Here is a 17,144-nt window from a genome sequence, read left to right as displayed (position 1 = left end):
GAATCCTGAAAGTTAATGAGCACTTTTAATTAATTCTTGGTGCTTAAAACAGTCCGGGGCTGCCATCTCCAAAATAGAACATGCATACCAATACCCCACACAAAAACTATAGATTAAAAATAAATGTTTAAGGAACGTCTACAGCTACTTCGGACGGGAAGAAGGTCCACAGGCAAGTACAATAATGTAAAGTACCAGCACTACAGTGGAGCCCATAACGGGCACACATTGTACTCGACGAAGTACGCGATCTCCTGAGTAAAGAGGCACAAAAGAACGATTTACAATGAGCTGATATCAGTCGCAGTTTTTTGTCGGATTTGAAAGCAGTGGAATCAGATTTTTGGGCTTTCTTTTCCATCAGTATACATCTTCCGTCGAGCATAACATAACTCTTTTCTTCCTTTCATTTGATTTCTTACTTCATGCTATCATTTCTTCACTTCCAATGCTACTTATGTGCACTATTAGGGATGAAGACAAGAAATAACTTAGCTGATAAGCAACATTGTTAGCAACGCTGTCAATACAAAGGTTACTAAAACCAGCATAATATAAATATTTAAAAAAGACAGCAAGCTTCATCAATTCCTTCCGTTCTAAACTTATTCACTGCGACAGCCGCATTCTCCCAAAGTGAAGACCACCTTCCTGTGGTTGCGTTTGTTCTTCTTCCTCAAGCGATTGCCCTCATCCACTCACCCAAATGAACAAGAAGCCAGCGATCACGTGGTTGTTTGTTGGGAACGCATAATGATGTACTAATTTATAAAACATAGGAATTAAATCTTTAAAATGATATTCAAATAATATTTATGAATTCCTTAATGTGAGAGAAAACAGTGTTTAGATAAAAAATTTCTACTGTCTTTTTCCTAATTTCTACTATCTTTTTTCCTATGTCCTTAAATATCTTTGTGCATACTATAGTAATATGTAAGTTGCGGAAGTTCAAATGCGTGGACCACCTTTAGCACTGTCAGACTCTCCATGACCAAGTAGGCTAGCTTTAGTCAGTTCAAATGTGCAGCTTTATAGAACCTTGTTTTCACAGCTGTTTGCACAATGACTTATGCTACTACTTCGTTTCTCGGAAGAGCGTCAACATTTTGTTAGTCAAAATATTTGATTCCGACTACCTAGGTGCATCACGTTTATTTTCGTATTTTTTATTTTATTTTTTATAGTGGTGAGCTTGCCTTCCTTTCAGTTCAACAAGTTTCAAGAATTTCTGTAAAACAGTCGTATTTTCTGTTTCCATTAGTCTGCAGAACAGCATGCAGGTACCTATCGGGCTGCCACTCCGGCAGCGTGGCACTTGAAATGATCTTGAAATATTCTGTTGTCTTACACGATTTTTGAAGTTAAGTGTTTATGTAAGTCAACGTTTAAGTCACAGGTGTTGATGTAGCGAAGACTTCTTGCTTTTCAGGCTTGAGGAGCTGTTTTGAAGGTCACGGCTGCGGGTCATTGTTATGTTGATTTTGAGAGCTTTTCCCTCAACTCCTCTGAAGCCTAAATTTATTCAGCAACTGATCTCACCACGGAAATGAGGCAGGGCTACAAACGAGGTTTGGGCGAAATCTTTTCTCTGTCCGTATGCAGCGCTAATATATTTCGAGTAGTTGGCGGCTTTGAATAGAGTAACGTACTATGTCAGATCTGTGTGGCCTTGTCGTGGCAATGTCGTTGTTGGAATTGACACCCTCGATGCTTTCGATGCGGTTTGCCACCCACCGCCTGATTCTCGGAGCATTCTGTATGGCGGGCATGCGTCATGTTTGATGCTTATCATCATCCCTCTCACCTACAGCTTTTGTGTGCTGCTGACACTTTTTTTCCACGAGTGTGACATAAAGAATTTTACCTCAGTACCTTGGAGAACGCATATACAACTTCGTAAGAGACTTTCTATCCGATCGGAAGGCCTTCCTGCCGGTTGGAGACATTCTATCCGAGGAGCTCTCTCTCGGCAGCACAGGCACACCGCAAGGCTCTGTCATTTCCCCAATACTGTTTAATCTGGTTATGCTCGGATTAGCACAAGAACTACAAAAATTCGACGGCATCGAACACGCCATATACACCAACGAAATTACAACCTGGGCTGCAAAGAGCAGTGACGGCCAAATCGAAACTGCCCAACAAGGCGCCATTGACATCGTAGAAAATTATCTTCAAGGCACGGGACTCCGCTGTTCCCCTAAAAAGTTGGAACTTCTCCTATACCGTCCCACACTCCGTGGACGGCCCTCACGTGGCTCCACGATTAAACGCCATTACGAGAAAATAGAACTCCACCTGAGCGATGGCAGACCCATACCCGTGGTCCCTAGCATCCCCGTTCTTGGTATGAACATAGAAGCCAACGGAGCTAACTCTATGGCTATCTCCAAGATATATCGACAGATCGCTAATGAATCCAGACTGCTGAATTGAGTGACCAACCGACGAGTGGGTATGAAGGAAGAAAGCCTGATCAGCTTGTCCAATCTTTTATCATCTGTCACATTACTTACGTTTCGCCCTTTCTCAAATGGTACAAAGCTGAAAAGACTAAACTGGACATCATCATCAAAGGAGCCTATAAGCTAGCCTTAGGACTACCCAACCACACCAGCCCGGAACTTCTACTACAATTAGGTATCCACAACACGCTAGACGAGTTAATCGAAGCGCAACGTCAGTCCCAACTGGAGCGGCTTACCCTCACGGAAACGGGCCGCAGCATTCTAACCAAGCTTGATATCACCTACCACATCCAACATGTAAACAAACACCCAATGCCACGCGACATTCAGCAATGGATACACGCCGACCCTATTCCCAAGAACATGCATCCAGACCAACAACAAAGAACGCAGGAAGGCACGAGCTACATCCCTCATCAAATCTTATGCCAACACCGTGGGCATCTCCTTCGTTGACGCAGCTGAATACCAAGATGGACGGCGCTTTGCGGCGGTTACCGCAGCAGGTGGCTTGCTCCTACATGCTGCCATCATCGTTACCCAAAATGCCGAGACTGCCGAGGAAGTGGCCATCGCCCTGGCCACTCTTGACCCAGCCTGTCACACCATACTGAGCGATTCTCGCGCAGCAATGAACAACTACATCAAGGGTGTATTTCTCAACAATCACTCCGTATCTTACAACAAGCCCCACTTTCGTCTGAAAATCAAATCACCCTCGTCTAGTTCCCAGCACACGCCCGCGTTGTTCACCCACACCTCACTGATCTCAACGAGGTTACACACTCCGTAGCACGAGGAGTAGTCAACCGTGCCGGAGACGGTGCAGGTGCACCCGCCAGGAGACGACCGACTTACAACATCCAACGACCCTGTGAAGTCATTTTACCTCGTAAGACGAACCTTCCCCATCCCCCATCGCAAGTTAAATAGAGCACAGGCAACCACCCTTCGCCTGTTACAGACAAATACATACCCCTCCATCACACGCTATCACATCTTATACCCCGAGATCTACCCGAGCCAGACGTGTAAGATCTGTAAAACCCTATCAGCAACACTCCCCCACATGCTATGGGAGTGCAAAGATCAATACCCAGACCTTAATCACGTGGCCCTCTCGTCGAGTTGGCACGCCGCCCTGCGCAGCTCCCATCTCGACGACGAACTCTGGGCGACTCAGCAAGCCTACGAAGCGTCGAACAGGCAAGACCTCGACGTCCCATCGTGGGAGGCCTAGGCCCAGCCGACTAAACTGCTGGTTCTCAATAAAGTTTACTCTCTCTCTCAATAGACTTTAACCTTGTCAAGAATATCTTCTATGCGATACACATAACATCATCACCATCCTGCAAAGCAGTCGACACTACTTCCCACCCTCAGTTTTACAGCGAAGGTATATATGGCTAGGGTTCCATGCATTTTTGTTGTCCTTGGACAAAAAATATCATCATCAATGACTCGTACACCTGTAAGCATTCGTGCTACCGTAAGCAAAAGCAACCAAAACATGCAATGGCTCATAGCCCCACCAGGCAGAGGCTACAAGCACTCAGCAAAGTGAAGCGAGCATTGCTTAAATTCTTTCTAATCACGCATACAACATAGAGATCAGCATGTGGAAAACTGTCCTAATGACGCCGACAACGTCACTTTATGGTGCTCCGGCGGCTGTGAGGGCAGAGTCGAAGAAGCCATGCAGGAGGCGATCGACGTGATCGAGGAGTATCTCCGCCCCACCGGACTTCGATGCTCCCCCGCCAAGTCGGCGCTTCTGCTTTACAGAAAAGAGAAGGGAGGCAGACCCAAAGATTGGAAGCCAGTCTCCGAAAGCAGCATCAGTCTTCGAACTTGTGACGTGGGGGGTGGGGGAGGGGAGTGATACCCAGGGTCGACGTTATTCGGGTTCTGGGCATGTTTGTCGCGAATTCAACAGCGGGAACGGAACGGCTCTCCGCAAGATCATCGCAAAGACGGAGAACGCTTTCCGCCTCGTTAGCAGAATTGAAAACAGACACCGAGGCATGAAGGAAAACAATCTCTTCAGACTGATCAATGCCTTCGTACAATGCCACTTCACATACACGGTTTCTGTGCACAGCTGGCTCAGCGCGGAGCGAGACAAGCTTAACGCTCTCATCCTCAAAGTAGTCAAGAGGGCTCTCGGGCTACCCATCAGGACCCATACCGAGGATCTGCTCAAACTGGGGGTGCATAACACCGTCGAGGAGATTGCCGAAGCCCAAGAACGCGCGCAACTCACTCGCCTGAGCGCCACAGCGGCAGGTAAATGCATCCAAAGGAGCTGGGCTACCACCCTGCGGGATTCCCCATGGTCAGTACCGCGATCGCTAGGTGCATTCCAGACAAGTTCGAAGTGGCCCCTGTGCCCCGAAACGTCCATCCCGTCCACAACGAGGGCAGGCGCAACGTCAGAGCAGCAGCCATCCTCAAACAGATCAATCAATGAGACATTGAGTACAGCGATAGGAAGACCTTTGCCGTCGTTGTGGTCGACTCCAGCGGCAAGATTTCCAATTGCCCCTCCCATTCGCACTTCAGAGCCTGGAGTCGCCGAGCAAGCCTCGATCGCCCTCACCCTGCTAGACGGTCGTGGGTCCGAGGTTATAGCGATTCGGAAACGGCAGTTAGGGCTTTTCAAAAGGGTTTCATCGCCAAACAAGCTGCTCGTCTTCTTAGCAGATCGAGTCCCTATGCTCTCACGGATCATTCAATCCACTGGTTACTCGCTCACGTAGGGTCGGTGTAGGGTGCTCCCCCGAACGTCAACGAGTCTCCTCACGAGGCTGCGCGTGACCTCACCGACCGCGCTTCCTCTGTAAGGAGCGCCGACTCCCCTCCTCCTTACGGCCACAGAGACGCTCCCGCTACTCCCAACAAGGTTATTAAATTCTTCTACATGTCTAGAAGGGTCTTTCCACCCCCTCACCCGAAGTTGAATAGGGTGCACGCCGTTTCGCTTAGACTCCTACAGACCAGCACATATCCGTGTCTGTCCGTTCTCCACGAGGCTTACCCCGACGTGTATCGCGACGACGCCTGCCCGTCCTGCGGGCAGACCTCCACTCTAGCGCACGTGCTCTGGAAGTGCGGGTCAACATACCCCAAGTTCACCAAGGAGGAGTGGGACTCGCCTCTGCGTAGCCCTGCTCTAGAAAAGCAAATCCTGGCTGTCCTGAGTGCCTGCGACCGGGCTGGTGGGCTACACCTACCGGTCCCGACGTGGGACTAGCCGGGTGCGCGACGAGTTCGCGTCCTCGCCGGACCGGCAATAAAGTTTCTTCACTCACTCACCCCCGTGACCGATGACTCATACCCCCATAAGAAATTAAAAAATGCAGTCCCGTAAGGTTCATGGCTACTCACTTTGAGTGAATTAGCTGAGATGATACTACCCCCATTGTCGTTTTCAGTGATTTCAATGTGGATGTGTCGGTACCGAAAAGGGAACGATTTACGCGTTCCGTGTTGAAGACACATCCATTGCGATGACACACCGATCCGGCCCAACCAACCACCCAGCGGCGTACGTGCATCGATTTGACATTAACAAAGAGTGTGATTGCGGTTGCGAGTGGAATAATGACCTCCGATCAAGACAATAAATGAGTGTGCATACCTTTCGTCACGATGACCAACCTTCAAGACAACAAATGAGTTGGTACCTTTGGTCAAAATTACGTGTCACCTCCGTGTTGTGTGCTAAACAGCTTCGCTAGTCTACCATACTCACAGAGTGGAATGGTTCATGATTTTTGTACAAATCGTAAATAAATTTAGTTTAAAAATTGAACTGAATTGCAGAGTTTTGCTCATTCGGGCTTCCCGAACTACATGCGCAGACGCCACCAGTATCAGAGCATGGGCCGAGCCAAATACCGTGTTCTGTTCCCATCCCTCCCATCGCCTCATAGCGCAGCGGCCAGTGTTCCCAACGTACATTCCTGCACTGATTAGGACGGTTGTACACAAAGTTTTTTTTTATTCTTTTCGCCTGTGACGATGGCGAAGCTGACAATGACGATGGGGCCTGACGAAAGGAAGGAAACGTGAATGACGACTACTCAGCATAATGGGCGCCAAAGTGCGACGGTTTCTGCCTGCATTTTTACTTTTCTTTGTGTGTGTTTTCCTTACGTGGCAATCTGAGAACAATTGATGAAAACTTTAAAAACGTGATGTTACTGTGCGGCTAAGCAGTCACTTTCTCTGTCGTGCTCTCAGTCCTCAGAGCTCACCTTTGTGACTGCCCTGACGGGTTATGTGGCCATCAAGATTAGGACTGTCGAATGCCCCTTAGGCCTGATGCATATACAGTTCTGCATGTCGCACAAAGACAAAAATCTTGAAATCCCGTAAAGGGGACGTGAAACAGGAAATGCTTTTTGAGCAGTACTAGTAAATTGCCGTTCCGCAATACCAAAAATGTCACGCTTACGCGTCCGCCGCTAAGGACGCGAAAGAAGATGGTTGGGGACGCCGCGATGAAGTTCCCCCACCAAATCGCCTTGGCTTCGTAAATTTCGGCAACCGGTTGTTCGGGTCTAGTTAATATCTTATGAGCAAGGACGGGGCTATACATTGTATTCTCAAGGAGCCAAAAATGTATTGTATCGAATTTCAAGAACTTTGAGTCCCAATGACCGACACACAATGGCGTCGCTCTGACTGACAGGCGCGCTGGCGTTCATTATCATTACTTTGTTGCACGCATTTTATTTTCAGTTCCAGTTTTGCAAGTCCACTCAGGCACAAAAAAAATCGACAAATGCAACTGCGTCCTTTATTGTCGCTTGTGGAAATCTACCTTTTGTAACAAAATTAAGAAATTTAGAGTCTTGAAAAATACTTTCTAGTCTGAACTAACTCAATATTTTTGTTTAGGGACCCTTTAGTACGAACCTTGCACCTCAGTGCTAGCGTGTTGCTATGCATCGGTGCCCTTTAAGGAAAGGTAAACATTGCCTGCGATATCGAATTTTGAATGTTTCCGTCCAAAAATCGCCATCGCCACTTAGGGAGTAGTGTTTTTCAGACTTTTCCATCAGCCCACTCCTCGCAGGCGGAACTCCATCCTCCGATAACGAGGTTGCATAAAAGCCTGCGTTCTGAATCGTTAGTCACGCCATACTGCCGTTAGCCGAGATTCTGTTCTGGAATGCGTGCAATGGAAAACAAGCTGCTGGCGTTTGGCCGCCATCGTGCATGGAATACGATCGTGGGAGTTGCGTCGAGCATGATTACGAATAAAAAATATTTCCCGATATCTTCCGGCACTCAGACCTCTAGTACCAAATTAATGTACTTGAAAATAGGGGGTAAAAATTACACGGAATGACGAATATAATACGGTGAAGGCACGCCAAAACAGCGTAAAATAAGACCTGCCAAAACAGCGTAAGTCTCGACTAACTCTACCTCGCCTGCATAAAGGAAATACACATAAGTATACGTGTGGGCAAGAAAACGAATAGAGGTACGAAAATCGAACGAAAATGTGAAGTTTCGCAACAACAAAAGATGTAATGGGGCATTTCAGCACGCATCCTACAATTTATGGCGCTTGCATCTTCTACGCGTGCACATCGTATTTATCAGCAGCCTACTAAGCGCCGCGCGCACTATCAGAGGCAGAACTGGCGTGAGGTAAAGTGATCACAAGCGGAACGCGATTTCAGTTTATGATGCCGCCACGGCTAAAGCACGATAATTCTGGCGCAAGTGCCTAGCAAGAAAAACCATTGCTCCTCTCTCAGACGGACACGACAGATAAAAACAACGTGCTTAAAGTACGCAAGCGTGCGCGGATGCAGATGCGAAACAGAAAAGTCGGCCTCGGCTTAGCACCGATAAATTAATTAGCTTAATCCTGCATAATCACGTTGTTGTCTCGGGTGATATACATTATTCCTCAACGTGCTTCCTTTGGCGTATCCTTTAGGCCGAGGGACCAGTGTAATCCGGAGAAGTCTGCACTCGGTCACGAAACATCGGTGTTTCCACAAGCGCCGACAAATGTTTCTTTTTATTATTATTATGACGTTGCAAACATTTTTATTGAAGTGACTTTATTTCTAATTTATTGAGCTTATGTGGTTGTTGTGTGCAAAATATGTCTCTGCTTGCACAATTCTTGTTGAAAACTGTGTATTTTGATCACAAATACAGAACAACTCCGGCAGATTCCATCTAAGCGATTACTGTCGGCGTTAATACCATTAACGTTCAAGCGTTGTAGCGACGCACCATACTGTATAGCACATATTTCCTACGCGGACCGCGTAAGAAAACGCACCGTTTGCAACCGTGTCCGAACACATTACGATTGGCGTCGATATGTTGTCGTTCTGCCTGTCGTTTCTGCTCTAGTAGGTTCTGTCGGGCATCACCTCTGATTGGCGGCAAAGCGACGGCGTTCTGCTTCATCGCGTTGCTGTGCCATAGTAGGATCCAGTGCGACTCTTTTGCGTAGCGACTCGCATCTGTTTCAGGCGTCGTTGCTTAGTTTTTCCTTGTTGTGCAGCATAGCGACGTCCAGCCATCTTCGGCGCGGCGTCGTTTGCGTTCTTCTAGCTCGGCAACTGCATGATACGGCTTTTTATAGGTGGCATCAAACTCTACGAGTCAAAGTAATAAAAGGGCTGCAGGATATAGCTATCCTGGATGAACAGCTGCTGAGAACAAGGATGAGAAGAGAAAGGGGCGGATAGAAAACAAAGGGAAGTTTGCGCAACCATATATTTACACACAAGCGCCAGGGGCGCCTATGCGCTAAACGCTTTGCACTCGAGTCGGCTATAGGCGCAAATTGAACAATGTCAGATGCAGACACGCTGCGTAACTACGCCACAATATACACAGAAGACAGGTGGGACATTCCAACAGACGAGCAGGAGCAGAGGTGCTGTGGTCCAGTGGTAGAACAGAAGTTTGTCGACCCCGAGAGCATGTTGAGCTGCTCCCGCGTAAAAAAAAAAGGCAACCCTTCCCCTCTGTGAAGATGGAATGGCAGCAAAAGCTGGCTACAGTGAAAGCACTCAAACGAAAAGCAATGTGCTTTCGCTGCCATTCCACCTTCACAGAGTGGAAGGGTCATCATTTTTTGATTTGCGAGTCTGGCGTCGTTGCTCCTTTGGAGGTGCCCGGGATCTCGATTGTCGTTTTCGTTGAGCATCGTGGGAACGTTCTTCGTCGGTGGTCGTTTCGCGCCGGCGCCGTTTACATTCTCCTTGTTGTTTCCTCCGGGGCTCCTCGTGCGCATGCTGCTATGCGGGTGTACGACCTATACGTGTCCACCCCATCGATAACGCAGCTGTTTTTGCGCCGATACTTCTCCTGTCGGCTATAACCTACTGCGATATCCCTGACGTCACGCTATTCTGTTCCGCATTTTGACATCTGCGCCGCCGCACTGCGCCCATATGGGTTTGTTAGAAATCTAAGTCTGTTTCTGTTGCCGGACGCCGAAAAATCTAGGGAAGTTTAGTCCATATACAGGTTTCCCTGTAAAAAAAGAACCCTAAAATAAAAAAACAGCAATTCGCTTGATAATCTCAGGGGGAAGATAAACAACCTCGTCACGTGATCCACCTTCGCCCTCACAACTGCTCTTGGAACACGTAGAATGTGTCAATGGGGGTGTAAGCAGTTGCACTCGCGCTGCTCTGCTCTATGCCTCCACTCCTGCTCTGCCAATCGAATGCGCCATAGATGTTTCACCAATGTTTAACACATGAGCACAGTCACGACCGCTGGATAAAACCGAAAGTAGGCCTGCCGCATCGGACGGGCTGCAATGGCAGCGAAGATTTACTGAAGATGAGGACCCTATAGTTACATTCTCGGCCGCTTGGATGGGCCGAACGGAGCTAGTTGCAGGGGACAGGACGCTTCGGGCGACAGCGTTCTAAGCGCGTTCCTGACGCATTTTCTATGCCGATCCCAGATAACAGTCACCGGATTGTGGCGCCGCGGCGCAGGAAAGTGCTTGGGATGAAGGCGAGAGCCCGCACTTTCTTGTTATCCAGCTGTCGTGGCATAGTCGACTGTGTGGAACATTGAACTTCTGCTTCAGTGCACGCTGCTTCACTGCAAGGCTGGTCTTACACTGTAAACAACCTCCGTAGTAACTTCTGCTTTACATATTCCTTTATGAGCAACTTACTCAAATTTCTAAAGCTTGAAACATAAGGCAAAATTTACTAAGTCAGTTTGGTTAATTGCAGATGCCTGTTAATCTGACAGATCAAATGCCCAAAAGGTGTCGTGGAAAGCCTAATATATTAGCTTCGCAGTTAATATAAGCTCCCTTTGTGTGGGCGATGTTCAAGAGCAAATAATTTCACCGCAACGTTTCTTAGCTTAGGATAACCATATATATATTGAAATATTTCAAGGGGCACTGGCCATAAACCAGAATAAACGGGAGGTTGTGGGCTCGATCACCACCGTCGCCGGGCAACCACTGCTTCTCAAATGGGCACAAGTGTATGCCTGCCTGACCTTCGGCTTTCCTCTGGGGTGATACACTTGGGAAAGGGGCCTGAGCCCTAAATTTGGGTCTAAACCCTCGTGAGCACAAAAAATGTGCTGTTTGGGCCACTCCATGGCGGTGATTTCCCATGTGACGCCCTAAATGTATCTATTGAGGTGGAGACGCCTTTGGGTTGGAGAAAAACACCGAATTTTCTCCAACCCGAAGGCAATTGGTGTATTTCTGGCACCACATGGCGAATGGCCGCCTTGAGAGTGGGCCAAACATCGCCTTTTTTTTTTCTGGGAAGAAGGGGGGGTCAAGTTCTAAACCAAGCTTGACCACCTCAGTTTGGAGTAAAAGACACTTCGCAAGCCGGAAATTAAGATAGCTTACGATACAGTAACAAAGTGCGGTGTGGGTACTTTGGTTAATGGAATGGATTCAACACCACGATATGACTGAATGGCGCCAGTCCTTCCGCCGGCAAAGGACCTTACAAAAGACAAGTGTGGCTGAAGCTCGAGATCATCAGCAAGTGCTAGCGGTAGCAGCCTGCATCAATTATGTGCGCGAATGCTAACCTACATGTCGATTTGGTTGCACAGGGAAACCGCAACCGCGAAAGGGTGTCGTGCCTTCGGAGTTCCATTCAGAGACGCCAGCCGCTTCGATAGTAAAGACGACAAAATGCCTGAGGATTTGTCACGTGCGCCGTGCCTGTAATCGCCGTGTTCTCTTCTCAGTGTTCACGCGAAACTCATTTCATGCCACAGTGTAGATTCACTTTGCAAGCATTTATTGCGTTGTGTCGAATTCGAAACCACTGCCATTCGTGTAGATGAATTAGCCACAATGAGTTATGGTAGAATGAATCAAGGCAGTCGAACCCTCGACCATTGATGGCAGGCAAACCCACGAGCTTTGGCGTTTTTTTTAAAGGTGAATTAGGGTTAATTTAGCGAAGCTGTTGCAAAACCACCGCTACATTTTCTGAGGAGGTTATGCAATATTCTTCTTTGTGGCATCGGGTGTCGGCGCGTTGTTCCCGGTGACGCTGGGTATTGCGCGCTTGTATTTCCCGCGCCTGCTCTGCATCGTGGCCTTCCCCGGAACGTCCTTGTCGGCCGGCAGCGCTATGGCGTCTTGACTGTTGTTGGTAGTGCTCGTGAGCGCCTTGTTGTTGTTCCTTGCTCTGTGCAGAGCCGTTGGGTTGTTTCTAATGCTTTCTGTATTGACGCTGAGACTGCATTTCTACGCTACCGCTTTTCGGTAAGCGGCTACAGCCACCTTAGCCGCCATTACAATAAATTCGGCAGCGCCGCGGCGACACGCACTGTTGCGGCACGACGCTTGCTCGCGTCCATGGGGCCCGGTGCCTTTGTCAACCCTGTCAAAAATGTTCCCACCTTTATACGTTATACAATGCTTTAGTGACAGTTCGGATGCTTGTTTAGAGCTTCTTCTTACTTGGGTTGAAAAAAGTGAAGCTCACTACACCGTCCTAAGGGACACCACTTCATCTACTTTCGTGCACTTCATGCTGGCAGTGCGGCCATCTCCTGTCTGCACATAAAAGTACCTTCTCTTCAAGCAGTCGCGGATCCACTCAAACATTCGACCGCCGATTCCGACAGCATCCAATGAATCGAGTATCGCTTCAGGTGTGGCAATATCGGATGGCCATTTCCCATCAAGGAAGATCGCCACTGCGTGCACAGCGTGCACAACATCACTATGGACGGGCGGCGTGTAGGTGATGTCGTGGGGACGAGAGGTGCGATTTCGTAGACTTGGCGAAGTACGCGGTAAGGGCCACTGCAAAGTGACAGTAGTTTTTCGGAGAGCCTCAACCAGTGCGTTGAAACCCAGGGAAGGACGAGGGATCCTGGCCGAAAATGGTTGAGCCGGCGGTACCTGTCTAATAGTGTATTCCCGTGTGCTTGCAAAGTGACTAATCTCTGGCGGGTAACCTAACGAGTGTGCTCAGCTATGGAAACGGCATCTTCGGCATAGTCACTGGTGGTAAGTGCAGAAGAACACCCTGCTCCCGAAGGGCATTCATAGGTAAATCTGAATCGCGGCCGAACCACAAATTCAAGGGCTAGAATCCCGTGACATTGTGGCGGGGTGAATTGTAAGCGTACGTCACGAATCTTAGGCTCATGTCCCAATCGTGGTAGTTGGAAGAAACGTCCATCGACAACGTATCCGTGAGCATGCAATTCAAACGTTATGGTAACCCTTTAGTCTGGGGGTGGTAAGCTGTGATAAGCTAGTGTCGGGTCGCGCACGATCCGAGAATGCCGGATATCATTTTAGATATAAATTGGGGGCCTCTGTCCGTAAGGAGTTGTCAAGTAGTGCGGTGATGAAAAATGACGTGGCCCGGCAAAAGGTCGGCGACGTCAATCGCACAGCTGGCCGGGAGGGCGCGCGGGATCGCATACCATGTGGCATAATCGTTTGCAACAGCGGCCCGCTTTAATTCCCAAAATTAGACAGTCGCCCAGGCTAGTCAAGGCCAACGCGAAAGAAGGCCGCATACGCTATGTTCAGAGCTCTAGGGGACCACTAGGTAGAAGGGGTGCGTCTCTTTCGACGTTGACAGATGTCGCACGAAGCGAAGTACTGGCGTGCAGATGGGCATATGATTGGGCCAACAAAGCGGCGGTGTGTGCGATCATTTGACCGAAAAACGCCGGTTTTACCGTGACAATATTTCATTTTCCAATGCGAAAGTGAATTCCACGCTACCGGTGTTTTGGGTCTCGAATTATACAGAAAGTAAAGCAGCTTTAAATGCTCCCCCAGAATAATTTCAATGTAGAAAGCATTGATAATGTCAACCGGGAAGTCAATCGCATAAAATAGTTGACACGCAAAGCTTCTGAGTTTACAGCAAGCTTGGAATCCAAATAGCATTTTTTTATTTATTGTAATAATTGAACGCGTATTATTGGTTCATTTAAATGTCGTAATAGTAAGTACGGATGGGGAGGAAGATTGTTGCTTGCTGCAGGTGGACTCCCCCTTCCAAAATGTCTGGTGCATCTGGTAAGAAGAGGCACCTGGTAACAGAAGGAAATATTGAAGGAATAGGCTGTATTTCAGCCAGCTCGGAACCATCCTGCGAGCCAAGGAGTCAACATCGACCCACACGTATCACCATTCACGTTCTCTAGCTCTGTCTGTGTAGATATTGGTATCAAAATATTGTATTGAGATGTCTGATTAAATGGATTGAAACACGAGATGTCCCCATCACAATAGCAAGCGACAAGTTGTCCCCACGACCACGCCGGATATTTAGGAGAGAGGTGTTCAGTACCTCTTTAATTAAAAGTAATCGTAATGAGACATAATGGTAAATGCAGAAAATGCCTGTGAATCGCAATTATGTCAAGACAATTGGGTAATCTTCACTTTAGTCTCAATTTAGGCGACATGTACGCTTGAAAGAAGCATAAATGTCGCGGAAAGCAGCTATCGTGGCACGCAATCAGTGCACAATGAAAGGCCCGGCCTTCAGCTTGAAAACCGATTTATCCGGCTCTTCTGAAACGTTGACCGCACGATTTCTGCGACTTCTATCTAAGCCGCGGTGACAAAGACGAACACATTTCCAATATTGCCTTTTGAAGAGTACCGTATGCAAAAGAACAACAATACAAAAAATTACCTCCAAACTAAACCAAAGTCTTGCCGACGGCGTCAAATCTATGTCCAGCATTTTTGGTCAGACAGCGCTCCCCGAAGTAAGGTTGCCAAATATGCCATCTAAGCGACGGAGTAGACGTGTGACTTTAACAACATATGGTGGCGGCATGCACGTAGCAAAAGCGAACATAACGCTGCTTTGGCAAGCCATGGTCGTCATGTTGGCACTCCAATTGTCGCAAGCCTCCTACCGTTTTTTTTTAAACACACCATCCCCACCACAATAACATATTCAATGCCTCTCCCAACACAATTCCTCTATCAGCATCCGATATAGTCTTATATTAGTAGGCTGCAGCCATCCATCTCTTCGTGTGCTAGTCACATCCCTGTAATCACATATGTCGTGTTGTTACCGTGGCGGTGCTATTGTAGCTCTCAATCCAATTTTAATGAGTCAGAACATGAAGGGTACTTGTGTTCTATATTGCATGGTCAAGAATAAATGTCACCAAATAGCCTGAGAGCTTTCTCTTTTTTTTTTGCAACAATCCTCGGACCCTCCACGTGCAATGGCTGCTGAATACGCACATATTGAGCTATTTAGCTATTAAGCACATATTTAGCTATTTGCTAACAGTTTCCCAGTGGCAAGCTCTTGTCCACCTACCGAAGGCATTGACGGCCGCGTAGAAGCATTTTCCGCAGTTTTCCAAGTGACGCGCCGCTCTGCGCTTGAAGCAACGAGCTGTACTCCATATGGTAACTTGTGTCCTCCTCGAAATTCCAGAACAGCATAAGAGTTGCTTCTATTGGTATTCGCACAACTTCAGCATGGATTCTTTGTAATCTAGTGCTTTGTTTGCTCAGAGTTGTTCGATCCCGGCTGCAGGGGCTGCATTTCGATCGGGGCAAAATGCAAACACACTCGTATACTTGAATTTAAGTGCACATTAAAGAACTCTAGGGGTTTAAAATTAATTTGGAGTTCGTCACCACGGCCTGCCTCATTAAGATATTGGCACCTAAAATTCGAGCTTTCAAAATAGTTTTATGGTGACAGTGTGCTCGTCTGACCTGGTCAGCACTTTTTGCAAAAGAATAAAGAATAAGAGCAGGAGTAATACTGAATATTTAATGTTTTTCGCATTTAAATATAGTTTTATGGTGACAGTGTGCTCGTCTGTCCTGGTCAGCACTTTGTGCAGAAAAATAAAAAAATAAGAGCAGAAGTAATACTGAATATTTAATGTTTTTCGCAGAGGAAGAAAGACAGAAAGAAAGCAGACGAGATGCCGAAATATAAGTTAGGAATGGCAACAGTGACGTATGTCTTTCACTAATATTGAAGGACCGGTTCGTTTTCAAATGAAACATAAAGCTGTGCCTTTATATTAAACGCATAGCCTGTTGCCTGCTAAATGATAATTCAGTGCCATTCCGTGGATGATCAGCGAAGCCAAGTATGTGGGCCCCTTAATGGTGAACTGTCCATTGTCGTGCGTAAAACGCCGTATGCACATAAATGGAAGGCCAAGCCCGACTAGTCCCTCCTCCACGATTTTGAGCTGCGGAAGATGATGAGGCACTGTGGGATATGCATACCCATGTATTGTTGCAACACGCGGCACGACACCTTTTAGTCACGAATCCCGGCACGTGGAACAGACACGCGCCTCACCGCACTCCGAGGGCACACACTACTTCAGCGTAGCCAAGGCAATCGTGCCTTGGTCGACGTCCCGCAGTACAGTAATGGTAGTGGGGTCACTCGAAAATCACAAGCGGTCACACACAACACAGCCCACACCAAATTCCTTCCCCACAAGCACCCTCCTTGCTTATGTTTATATTTACATTTTTGATATGTACATTCGCGTGGACGACGGGATGGCCGCCCCGAGGAGCCGCAGGAATCCAGACATGTATAACGTTTTGATGGGACCGCCATCGCGAGAGAGCCAAAGGAACGTAAAGGAGATACGCAAGCGCTCCGAACGCCGACAAAGAGAGGGAGGTTCGAACGAAGAGATGACTGACGCGGGTGAAAGTGTAGTATCTGTTCTTATCAGCTTATATCTGATACAGGCTGTATTTGGGCCCAAGATACTAAACATATTTTTGCAAGTTGACGGAGTGCTTGAAGCCTGCTTCACCTCCGCCAGGAGTTGGCCTCGTAATGCTCTGTCTTCGGTATCGACCCACGGTTCTTGGTCTGCTGACATCGATCCCCTGGGAACTAGGCATAAACAGCTTCGCTGTAAAGACGATTCATGTCACTCATGCCTGAGGGACATCGGCATAGTGCAATGAAGACAGATAAAGAAAATGTCAGTAGTGATGAAGTGAAGGAAAAAGATCACACGCCATTCCACTACTCTGAAGGCGGATTACCAGCGAAGATGTTGGGCACATGACATAGAGGTGACACATAATTTAGATCAAAGGTATGAGCAAATTTTATTTATCTTGAGTGGGGACGGTGGTCATCCTGAAGGATGACACACGTACACACACTT

General features: G+C 47.7%; 1 pseudogene; it reads left to right on the top strand.

The window, feature by feature from the left end:
* The first annotated feature begins 16,656 nt into the window (after positions 1-16,656).
* Positions 16,657-16,835, top strand: LOC142583849 (U2 spliceosomal RNA; annotated as a pseudogene).
* The last annotated feature ends 309 nt before the right edge of the window (positions 16,836-17,144 follow it).

The sequence above is a fragment of the Dermacentor variabilis genome, chromosome 5 (genome assembly GCF_050947875.1).
Source record: "Dermacentor variabilis isolate Ectoservices chromosome 5, ASM5094787v1, whole genome shotgun sequence".
Lineage (NCBI taxonomy): Eukaryota > Metazoa > Arthropoda > Arachnida > Ixodida > Ixodidae > Dermacentor > Dermacentor variabilis.
The sequence above is the reverse complement of the archived record's forward strand: the minus strand, read 5'-3'. Positions and strand labels throughout refer to the sequence as shown.